The sequence below is a fragment of the Pseudophryne corroboree genome, chromosome 2, assembly GCF_028390025.1.
Source record: "Pseudophryne corroboree isolate aPseCor3 chromosome 2, aPseCor3.hap2, whole genome shotgun sequence".
Lineage (NCBI taxonomy): Eukaryota > Metazoa > Chordata > Amphibia > Anura > Myobatrachidae > Pseudophryne > Pseudophryne corroboree.
The window spans coordinates 218,601,902-218,614,473 of record NC_086445.1 but is presented as its reverse complement, the minus strand read 5'-3'; positions in this window follow the sequence as shown (position 1 = coordinate 218,614,473).

Sequence of the window (12,572 nt, the reverse complement as noted above, 5' to 3'; positions counted from 1 at the left end):
TGCGCACTAAGCGGAAAATCGCTGCGATGCGAAAAAAATTACCGAGCGAACAACTCGGAATGACCCCGCATGTGCACTGCAGGGGGGTCAGATATAACATTTGCAGAGAGAGTTAGATTTGGGTGGGTTATTTTGTTTCTGTGCAGGGTAAATACTGGATGCTTTATTTTTACACTGCAAATTAGATGTCAGTTTGAACACACCCCACCCAACTCTAACTCTCTCTGCACATTTTATTTCTGCCCCCCACCCCTGCAGTGCACATGGTTTTGCCCAATTGCTAACAAATTTACTGCTGCGATCAACTCTGAATTACCCCCTAGGTTTTGCCCAACTGCTAACAAATTTGCTGCTGCGATCAACTCTGAATTACCCCCCTATATTCATAACAACTGAGGGGTTTCTTGCAACTCTACTGAGGGGTTTCTTGTTTCTCTGCTGAGGGGTTCCTTGTCTCTCTGCTGAGGGGTTTCTTACCTTTCTGCTAATGGGCTTCTTACCTCTTTGCTGAGGGGTTTATTGTCTCTCTGCTAAGGGGTTTCATACCTCTCTGCTCAGGGTCTTCTTACCTCTCTGCTGAGGGGGTTCTTACATCTGTGTTAATGGGTTTCTTACCTCTCTGCTGAGGGTCTTCTTACCTCTCTGCTGAGGGGGTTCTTATCTCTCTGCTGGTGGTGGGGGGGGTTCTTACCTCTCTGCTGACGGGTTTCTTGTCTGCTGAGGGAGGTTTCTTACCTCTATGCTGAGGGGCTGCTTACCTGTCTTCAGGGGGGTTTCTTACCCTCATGTGAGGTGTTCCTTACCTCTCTGCTGAGGGGTTTCTTTTCTGCTGAGGGTTTTTTACCTCTCTGATGAGGGGAGTTTCTTACTTCTCTGCTGAGGTGTTTCTTACCTCTCTGATGAGGGGGGTTTCTTACCTCTGCTGTTTTTTTTTTTCATCTATCAGCTGGGATGGGGGATCTTACTTTTCTGATGAGGTGGGTTTCTTACCTTTCTGATGAGGGGGTTTCTTACTTCTCTGCTGAGGTTTTTTTACCTCTCTGATGAGGGGGGATTCTTAACTCTCTGCTTGGGGGCTTCTTACATCTCTGCTGAGAGTCTTCTTATCTCGCTGCTGAAGGGTTTCTTACATTTCTGATGAGGGGCTTCTTACCTCCCTGATGAGAGGGGCTTCTTATCTATCTTCTTAGGGGTTTCTTACTTCTCTGCTGAGGGGTTTCTTACCTGTCTGCTGAGAGGTTTCATACTTCTCTGATAAAAGGGGTTTCTTGTCTCTCTGCTGAGGGGCTTCTTATCTCTCTTCTAATAGGTTTCTTACCTCTCTGCTGTGGGAGTTCTTACCTCTCTGCTGATGGGGTTCTTACCCCTCTGCTGAGGGGCTTCTTACCTCTCTGTTGAGGGGTTTCTTACCTCTCTGCTGAGGGGGTTCTTACCTCTCTGATGGCTTTCTTCTCTGCTGAGGGAGTTTCTTACCTCTCTGCTGGGGGGTGGTGGGGGGTTTCTTACTTCTCTGCTGAGGGGTTTCTTACTTCTCTGCTGAGGTTTTTGTCCTCTTTAATGAGAAGGGTTTCTTACCTCTCTGCTGGGGGGCTTCTTACATCTCTGGTGAGGGATTTCTTACCTCTCTGCTGAGGGACTTCTTATCTCACTGCTGAAGGGTTTCTTACATTTCTGATGAGGGGCTTCTTACCTCCCTGATGAGAGGGGCTTCTTATCTCTCTGCTTAGGGGTTTCTTACTTCTCTGCCGAGGGGCTTCTTACCTGTCTGCTGAGAGGATTCGTACCTCTCTGATAAGAGGGTGTTCTTGTCTCTCTGCTGAGGGGCTTTTTATCTCTCTGCAGAGGGGTTTATTACCTCTGTGCTGAGGGGTTTCTTACATTTCTGATGAGGGAGTTTCATACCTCTCTGCTGAGGGGCTTCTTACCTCTCTGATGAGGGTGATTTCTTGTCTCTATGCTGAGAGGCTTCTTACCTCTCTGCTGAGGGGCTTCTTACTTGTCTGCTAAGGGTCTTCTTACCTCTCTACTAAGGGGTTTCTTACTTCTTTGCTGAGGTTTTTTTTTTTTACCTCTCCTATGAGATGGGTTTCTTTTCTCTCTGCTGAGGGGGTTCTTTTCTCTCTGCTCAAGGGCTTCTTACCACTCTGCTGAGGGGCTTCTTACCTCTCTGAAAAGGGGTTTCTCACTTCTCTGTTAATGGGTTTCTTACCTCTCTGCTGAGGGTTTTTTTTTTTTTTTTACCTCTCCTATGAGAGGGGTTTCTTTTCTCTCTGCTGAGGGGCTTCTTATCTCTCTGCTCATGGGCTTCTTACCTCCCTGCTGAGGGGCTTCTTATCTCTCTGCTCAGGGGCTTCTTACCTCCCTGCTGAGGGGCTTCTTACCTCTCTGCTGAGGTGTTTCTCACCTCTCTGTTAATTGGTTTCATACCTCTCTGCTGAGGGGCTTCTTACCTATCTGCTGAGGTTTTTTTTACCTCTCCTATGACAGGGGTTTCCCATCTCTCTGCTGAGGGGCTTCTTATCATTCTACTCATGGGTTTCTTACCTCTCTGTTGCAGGGATTCTTACCTCTCTGCTGAGGTGTTTCTTACCTCTCTGCTGAGGTGTTTCTTGTCTCTCTGCTGAGCAGTTTCTTACTTCTTTGCTGAGGGTTTCTTACCTCTCTGCTGAGGGAGTTCTTACCTCTCTGCTTAGGGGGTTCTTACCTCTCTGCTTAGGGGGTTCTTACCTCTCTGCAGATGGGTTTCTTCTCTGCTGAGGGGGGGTGGGGGTTCTTACCTCTCTGCTGAGGGGCTGCTTATCTGTCTTCTGGTGGTTTCTTACCTCTCATTTAAGGTGTTTCTTACCTCTCTGCTGAGGGGCTTATTACCTTTCTGCTGGGGGGTTTCTTCTCTGCTGAGGGGTTCTTAGATTTCTGATGAGGGAGTTTCATACCTCTCTACTGAGGGGCTTCTTACTTCTCTGCTGAGGGGTTTCATACATTTCTGATGATGGAGTTTCATATCTCTCTAATGGGGGGCTTCTTACAACTCTGATGAGGGTGATTTCTTGTCTCTATGCTGAGGTGTTTTTTACCTCTCTGCCGAGGGGCTTCTTACCTCTCTGCTGAGGGTCTTCTTACCTCTCTGCTGAGGGGTTTCTTTCTTCTTTGCTGAGGGTTTTTTTTTTTTTACCTCTCCTATGAGGTGGATTTATTTTCTCTCTGCTGAGGGGCTTCTTAACTCTCTGCTCAGGGGCTTCTTACCTCTTCTCTGGGGGGTTTCTCACCTCTCTGCTAATGGGTTTCTTACCTCTCTGCTGAGGGGCTTCTTACCTATCTGCTGAGGGATTTCTTACTTCTTTGCTGAGGTTTTTTTTTAACCTCTCCTATGAGAGGGGATTCTTTTCTCTCTGCTGAGGGGCTTCTTATCTCTCTGCTCAGGGGCTTCTTACCTCTTTGCTGAGGGGCTTATTACCTCTCTGAGGGGTTTCTCACTTCTCTGCTAATGGGTTTCTTACCTCTCTGCTGAGGGGTTTCTTACCTCTCTGCTGAGGGACTTCTTACCTCTCTGCTGAGGTGTTTCTCACCTCTCTGCTGAGGTGTTTCTTATTTCTCTGCTGAGGGGCTTCTTATCTCTCTACTGAGGGGTTTCTCACCTCTCTGCTAATGGGTTTCTTACCTCTTTGCTGAAGTGCTTCTTACCTCTCGGCTGAGGGGGTTCAAAACTCTCTATTGAGCGGCTTCTTACTTCTCTGCTGGCTCACTTTGGTAGAGTTTGCACCAGTCTCACTCAAACATCTATAGCAGCATTTTTTTATGCAGTACCCTCCGGATTTATACCTTGGGTTTTTTCCAGAAAACTTTGTTTGTTTATACAGATTATCATGGCAAATGCAGTTTTCCCAAATGGAATAAAATTTGTATTTTTGAACAATTGTTTTTTCTTTTATAAATACCACAAATAAATACTTGTGGTGGCATTAATACACTTTTTCCAAACTGCAAAGAGCAGGATTTTATATGTAGGTTTCATATTAAAATGTTATCTTAAAAGTGATAATGCAATTTGTTTGTATTTTCCAAGTAAACTAACCCATACAGTGGATGATTCTGAGTTGGATGCAAAGCAAACAAAGCAAGACAAAGCATGAGTTCTCCTGAAGCCATGGAAGCCAGTATGGGGCAGCTCTTCCCTCATCACTTCACTTCTTTACCTTTTCACAGTCTAGACCAGGCATTACCACCTAGGTTCTCAAGTCACACTAACAGTGCAGGTTTTAGTGATATCCAGGCTTCAGCACAGATGGTTCAATCAAAATATGAGGTGCTAATTAAGTCATCTGTGCTCAAGTATGAATATCACTAACATCTGGACTGTTAGTGTGCCTTGAGGACCTACAGTAGGTATGCCTGGTCTAGACAGTAACTAAGGAGGAACATAGGGCCTAATTCAGACCTGATCACTCCTCTGCAGATTTGCAGAGGACTGCGATTAGATAGTCGCCGACAATAGAGAGTGAAAACCCGCCCGTGCAAGTGTGAGAATGTGAATGCATGCATGTGTACGCCGTACGAAAACTTCGCCAGACAGTGGACAGCTGTAAATCCATTTACAACTCACTCACCATCAAAAGATTTTTCCAGTCTGTGCAGTCTGTGCATAGCCCAGGACTTACTCCTACAGTGTGATAGAATCAGGCTGTTTGGGGCCAGAGCTGACGTCACACACCCTCCCAGAAAGTGTTTGGGGACTCCTGCAATTTTCCCAGAAAACGGACAGTTACCACCAACAAACGTCTGCTTCCTGTCAATCACCTTGCGTACGCCTAGCGATCTAAATTTTAGCACCATTCTGTTGCTGTTTGGGCTTATGCCTTCGCATTGCGGTGCATACGCATGCGCAGTCATTCGATAATCAGCCACTGTACGATTTCGCACAACAGCGATCAGGTCTGAATTAGGCCCTTAGTTAGAAAATTGAGACTCCCCATTTTTCAATTAAAAGTGACCATACAGTATGGGGTAAATTTACTAAAGATTCTAAAAATGGAAAGTGGTGAGGTTGCCCATAGCAACCAATCGGATTCTGTCTATAATTTTCTAGGATACAATAGAGAAATGATAGACAGAATCTGATTGGTTGCTATGGGCAACATCACTACTTTTCATTTTTAGAACCTTTAGTAAATTTACCCCTTTGTTTCTAGGTGCCAAGATGGGAAAAACATGGGAATTGCAGTCCCCTATATATCCACTGCATTGCTATTTTTTTTTTTTTTTTATTTCAGGGTAAGTCCTGCCTCTTCACCCATCCCAGGATTACTGGGGGGGTCAATGTATATATTTATGTTATATTATATATATTTATCTTTTCCTATGAAATTCTTCATTTTTTGGGGGTGTATGTGTATGCATTACACTAAAACAATATTATATTTTTCCTATATTCATATAATGAATTGTAAGTGATACTATTCATGTTTGTGCATTAAATATGCTTTAAATCCGGTTTAAAGCTTTATTCATGTCTGAGCTTAATGTCTGGTACTGCCTAAGTGGAGACCCAGATGGGGATAATAAATTCCATATCTGCATTTTATTCTGCACTGCAGGAGATATCACTTTCAATTCTATTAGATTCTTGCAACAAATCTTTTAGTCAAACTTAAATTTTAACTGACAGCTCTCTTTCCTCCACATAGACGGACTATTGGAATTCTTTAACTCACTCTGCAATTTGGGGAGATTCTTACCCCTGGCACTCAATTCTCTAGGTGTAATAATTTGAAGAATTTTAAATGCTGATCAACCTAAATTGTCAATTAAAGCTGATTTTATAACCAGCAATTGTGAAATTGACTGAATGTGTTGGTCTGATTAATTAATACCTGGAGAATACCTCTAGTGCTGGTCTGAGAGGTGAGACTTTGTGCTAAACTAAGTAAGCGGTTTCTGGTGATTTTGTGGCAAATTTGCAACCCACTGATTTACTAAAGCCAAACCCAACTCAAAACCACTGCTAAACCACAATGTAGAATAGAATATTAATGCAACATCAAAGCTTTAGACCATGTAAAGAATAGAATAGAAACCATTCATTTATCAAGTGGTAGTTTCTAAAAGCACTGGGAAACCTGCCCAAAAATGACTAGGCTTAAACAATCATGATTTCTGAAACAGCAGGTAAATTAATTGATTTTGACAGGCAGGATTGATAGGGGTACATTTACTAAGCAGTGATAAGAGCAGAGAAGTGAGCCAGTGGAGAAGTTGCCCATGACAACTAATCAGCACTGAAGTAACATCTATAATTTGCATACTATAAAATGATTCAGAGCTGCTGATTGGTTGATGGGGAAATTTCTCCACTGGCTCACTTCTCCGCTCTTATCACTGCTTAGTAAATGTTTCCCATAGACAGGAAACTGTGTCCTCACAAATAAGTGCATTTGGCCAATTTCAGTGATCATCTTGGTTGTATTTCACCTTACGGCACCTTACTACATTTCCCTCCCCCTCCTCCTACCCCATTGTTTCATGGAATTGCAACTGCAATTTGCCTGTGGAAAAAATATGCAATGCAAACTGATGCATGTGCTCACTAAAAAGAAGATCAATGGCAAGATGTAATGGCGTCTGAGTTTGCAGGAGGCCGGCTAAACTTGTACTTTTTTTTTTTAAAGCGGCTGTCATTTATAACGCATAGTTTTACCTTGTAAATGACCGTCGCTTTAAAAAAACATCCGAGTTCAGATGGCATCCTGCACCTTCTGCAAACTCAGATGCAATTACATCCCGCTGGATGCTGTTGCTACTTGCATTTATACACCCATCTCTGAATGAGGTTCTTTATGGAGTGTGTCTACCTGTATACTGATGAGATGACTGAAATACCTCAGAAAGTGTTATACTCTTTGGAATTGTATCCTTGACTTTTGCTATCCATGGTACTGAAAGCCCCAGGTACTGTAGTGCAAACAAATATAGCCATGGTACAAAGCAAGTAAGTGCATAATATGTTTTGCACCCACTGTGCATCTAGATATCTTCTGAGACACATGAGCAGAGCAAGACAGTAGAAGTTCTAGAGATGCAGATGTTTGCACAGACAAGGTTACAAATTTTTGTGATACAATAAAGAAATTAGATTTTTGTTTGCAGTCTGAGTGTCAGGTCTATGAGATTTTATATTCCCAGCTGTGACCACAGTGGGCCAGTGGTGGACACGGAAGTGTAAGCTTGGAGATCTCTGAGAATTCTTGCGCATGAGCAGGAGAAATGGTGCTTGATGCTTGCAGACTAGTTACTGATGCTGAATGATGATGTCACAGATGGGTACTAGGGATGAATACCCAGGACAGAGGCGCAGAGTCTGAACTGGTAATGGTCTTTGCCAGGGGTGGCGCTATGCCCTATGAGCAGGTCGCGGCCCTCTGCTTGGATTTTCCTGTATTGATGCCTATGGACCACTAACAACTTACGAGGTATAGGGCTAAAACCAATGACACAGATGATAGGACTGGAACTGATGATATTGAATTATCGGACTGAAACCAACAGGGCTTGTATCGGGTTGAAATCAACAGTGCTTGTGTCGGGCTGGAACCAATGGTGGAGAGTATTAGGCTGGAACCAATGGCAGAGAGTATTAGCTAGGAACTGATGGTAGACAGTATCATACTGGAACTGATGGTCAGACAGAGTACTTCCACAAGCTGCATGCGTCAGAGTCTGGAGCCTAGAAACGAAGCTCAGTGTAGTAAAGTTGTTCAAGGCACCTGCAGTCTGTCTATGTAATCCTTATATCCCCCCTGGAGGGGGATCGGTATGATATACCGATGGACGGGATGTCGGCAGTCAGAATACCAACAGCGGCATCCCAAACATCAGAATACTGACAGCCCCCCATAAAGTACCCTAACCCTCCCCTGCCCCCTACCCTAACCCTCCCCAATGGTGCCTAACCCTAACCGGTGGTGCCTGTCCCTCCCTTCCTCGCTGCCTAAACCTAACCCTCTGTGCTTGGTGCCTAACCCTAGCCTCCCCTTGTAAGTTTCTATCCCAAACCCATCGCCCCATGGTACCTAACCACCCCCTTCCTGTCCCTGCACCCTTACCCTAACCCCCCTTCTAATGCCTTGACCTATTCACCCCACCCCCCTGCGGCAGGATGCAAGCACGTCCCACTAAAAGAGTATTCAGTATTCCTGGTGATGGTATGTTGACGATGGTATCCCGATCTCTGTCGGGATTTTGCTGCCGGTCGGCATCTGTATTTTGGCCACTGGGATCCTGTCCGGCGGCATTGTAACTACATCCCTTGGAGAGAAGTAATTGGAAGAATTGGTCAGATGACTGCTGCTAGGCCAGGGATTGGAAAAGCAGAGAACAGCAGCAGATTGGTGTGCAGAGTCAGGTGACAGCTGCTGAGCCTGTGGTTGGGGAAATAGTGGTCAGCTGATTGCAAATGTTTAGGAGGGAACTCAGGTGTAGAGGAAGTAGCCCCGAATGCTGGGAAGGTGTCAAATGAGCAGAGCACTTTGGAAAGCTGGAACTGGAATTAGCATGTAATGCTGGGATCGCTGTGCAAGGACAGCATGGAAGCACACATAACATCCACAGCAGCATGCAGGTAAACAGCATTGCATCTGGTGGCTATTCCTGACACGGAGATTATTAAAAATAGGATTTTAATTACCTGCTGGTAAATCCTTTTCTCGTAGTCCGTAGAGGATGCTGGGGTCCATTTTAGTACCATGGGGTATAGACGGTTCCGCAGGAGCCTTCGGCACTTTAAAACTTTTCAACAGTGTGAACTGGCTCCTCTCTCTATGCCCCTCCTCCAGATCTCAGTATAGGAATTGTGCCCGAGGAGACGGACATTCTCGAGAGAGGAATTACTATTAAACATGTGGCGAGATTCACACCAGCTCACACCATCCATAAACAACATGTAGGCTAACATGGCCTTTAACATAAGTCATGCAAACCAGCATGCATAACGCAACAGCAACAATCTGAACACATGAAAAATGTGCAAAAAGATAAACGTAATCAGCAGGAAAAATGAGCACTGGGCGGGCGCCCAGCATCCTCTACGGAGTACGAGAAAAGGATTTACCGGCAGGTAATTAAAATCCTATTTTCTCTTATGTCCTAGAGGATGCTGGGTTCCATTTTAGTACCATGGGGATGTACCAAAGCTCCCAGTACAGGCGGGAAAGTGCTAATGTTCCTGCAGAACTGACTGACCAAATCTTAGGTTGACAGCAGCCAAGGTGTCAAACTTATAAAACTTAGCAAACGTGTTTGCACCTGACCAAGTAGCAGCTCGGCAGATTTATAAAGCCAAGACACCCCGGGCAGCCGCCCAGGACGAACCCACTTTCCTTGTAGAGTGGGCTTTTACCGAAGTCGGTAACGGCAATCCTGCCGTGGAATGAGCATGCTGAATGGTACCCCTGATCCAGCACGAAATAGTCTGCTTAGAAGCAGGACCCCCAATCTTGTTGGGGTCATAGAGTACAAACAAAGATTCTGTTTTCCTTATCCTAGCCGTTTTTGCAACATAAATCCTCAACGCTCTGACGACATCCAAGGATTTTGAGAAGGCTGAGGTGTCAGAAGCCACTGGCACCACCACTGGTTGGTTGATATGAAAAGAAGAAAGTGCTGACGTGTTCTCAGTTCAGCCCTATCTTCATGAAATATTAAGTAAGGACTCTTGTGTGAGAGAGCTCCTAACTCAGACACCTGTCTGCCTGAGGCCAAGGCTAATAGCATGACCACTTTCCAAGTGAGAAACTTCAACTCTACGTCTTGTAGAGGCTCAAACCAGTCTGATTTAAGGAACTGCAACACCACATTAAGATCCCATGGCGATGCAGGAGGCACAAAGGGAGGATGGATGCGCAGAACCCCCTTTACAAACATCTGGACCTCAGGAAGAGAAGCCAATTGTTTTTTAAAGAAAATTACTTCATTGGGAATACCCTTACAGGCTAGGATCTGGCGCTCAACAGCCATGCCGTCAAACACAGCCGCAGTAAGTCCTGATAAACTAATGGCCCCTGCTTAAGCAGGTCCTCGCGAAGAGGAAGAGGCAGAGGATCTTCCAGTAATAACTTTTGAAGATCTGGATACCAGGCCCTCCTTGGCCAGTCTGGAGCAATGAGGATTGCTCGAACTCTTGTTCTTCTGATGATCTTGAGAACCTTTGGAACAAGTGTAAGTGGAGGGAACAGATACACTGACTGAAACACCCACTGGGTCACCAGTGCATCCACTGCTATTGCTTGTGGGTCTCTCGACCTGGAACAATATGTCGGAAGCTTCTTGTTGAGACGAGATGCCATCATGTCCACTTGAGGAACACCCCAATGACTTGTTACCTCTGCAAAGACTTCTGGGTGGAGGCCCCATTCTCCTGGATGGAGATCGTGTCTGCTGAGGAAGTCTGCTTCCCAGTTGTCCACTCCCGGAATGAAAATTGCCGACAGAGCTTTTGCATGACTTTCTGCCCAGAGGAGTATCTTTGTCACCTCTGCCATTGCCGCCCTGCTTTTTGTTCCGACTTGACGGTTTATGTAAGCTACTGCCGTTACATTGTCTGACTGGATCTGTATGGGACGACCTTGAAGAAGGTGTGCCGCTTGATGAAGACTGTTGTACACAGCTCTCAACTCCAGAATGTTTATGTGAAGGCGAGTTTCTTGACTTGACCATCTTCCTTGGAAGCTTTCTCCTTGCGTGACTGCTCCTCATCCTTAAAGACTTGCATCCGTGGTTACCAGGATCCAGGCCTGAATCCAGAACCTGCGTCCCTCCAGGAGGCGAGAAATTTGTAGCAACCAAAAGAGCGAAATTCTGTCTTTCGCTGACAAGATTATCCTTTGATGTATGTGGAGATGCGACCCTGACCACTTGTACAGTAGGTCCCACTGGAAGACCCTGGCATGGAATCGTCCATATTGTAGCGCCTCGTATGCAGCTACCATTTTCCCCAACAGGCGAATGCCCTGATGAATTGATACTGTTCTTGGTCTAAAAAGTTGTTTGACCGTGTTCTGGATCTCCTGAGCCTTTTCCACCAGTAGAAATATTCTCTGTACCTCGGTGTCCAGTATCATTCCCAAAAATGATAATCTCATTGTCGGTTCCAACTGGGATTTTGGAAAGTTGATGATCCAACCGTGCTTTTGAAGGACCTTCAGGGATAATGCTATGTTCTGGAGTAACTTGTCCCTGGATCTCGCTTTTATGAGGAGATCGTCCAGGTATGGAATTATGTTGACTCCTTGTTTGCGAAGGAGAACCATCATCTCCGCCATCACCTTGGTGAATATTCTCGGAGCTGTGGAGAGCCCGAACGGTAATGTCTGGAATTGGTAGTGGCAATCCTGAACCGCAAACCTCAGGTATGCTTGATGTGGCGGGTAAATGGGGACATGCAAGTAAGCATCCTTGATGTCCACTGACACCAGAAATTCCTTTTCTTCCAAGCTGGAAATTACTGCTCTCAAGGATTCCATCTTGAATTTGAATCTTTTCAAATAAAGATTCAGAGATTTTAGGTTTAAAATCGGTCTGACCGAGCCATCCGGCTTCGGTACCGCAAACAGTCTTAAATAAAAGCCTTGGTTCCTTAGTTCAGCAGGAACCAAGGCAATTACTTTGTCTTGACACAATTTGTGTATTGCGTTCAGGACATTTGTGCTGTCTTGAGTAGAAACTGGTAAGGCTTATTTGAAAAATTGGCATAGGGAAGGTCTTGAAATTCCAATTTGTAACCTATTATCTGTAAAATCCAAGGATCCAGGTCTGAGTGAAGCCAGACCTGGCGGAAAAATAATAGAGGTGCCCCCACCCGATCGCACTCCCGCAGAGGAGCCCCAGCGTCATGCTGTGGCTTTTGCAGAAGTAGTTGCTGACTTCTTCTCCTGGGAGCCTGAGGGTGTTGGAGGTTTTCTACCTTTTCCTCTCCCTTTTCCTGTGAAAAAAGGGGTACTCTTAGCCTTTTTGTAATTGTTGGGCCGAAAGGACTGCATCAGAGGCGGAACTACCGCCAGTGCAACCAGTGCGTTGCACTGGGGCCCGCCTCTGTCCAGGGGCCCAAAGCATGTAATGAGTCAAACTGACTCATTACATGCCGCTGTGCGCTGCGCACAGCCGCCCGGAGAGAGGAGAGGGGCAGCGGTACGGGGGAAGGAGGAGGAGGGAGGTGAAGGAGGGAGCCGCAGCAGCACATCACTACTGCTGGAGGCGCTGCTGCTGCTGGCCCTCTGCTTCACTATAGACTGTCTTCCGAGAACAGCCTATAGTGAAGCAGAGGGGCAGCAGCAGCAGCGCCTCCACCAATGACACAGCGCTGCTGCGGCTCCCTCGTCCACCTCCCTCCTCCTCCTTCTCTCCAGCCCTGGAATCGTCTGACGCTGCACCGAGGAGCCTGAGCCAGTGGAGACGCCGGAGAGGGTAAGTATAATTCTTCTTTCTTTCTGTCTCTTTCTTTCTTTCTTTCTTTCTTTCTTTCTTTCTTTCTTTCTTTCTTTCTTTCTCTTTCTTTCTTCGTTGGGACTGCCTGCCGCTATGTGTAA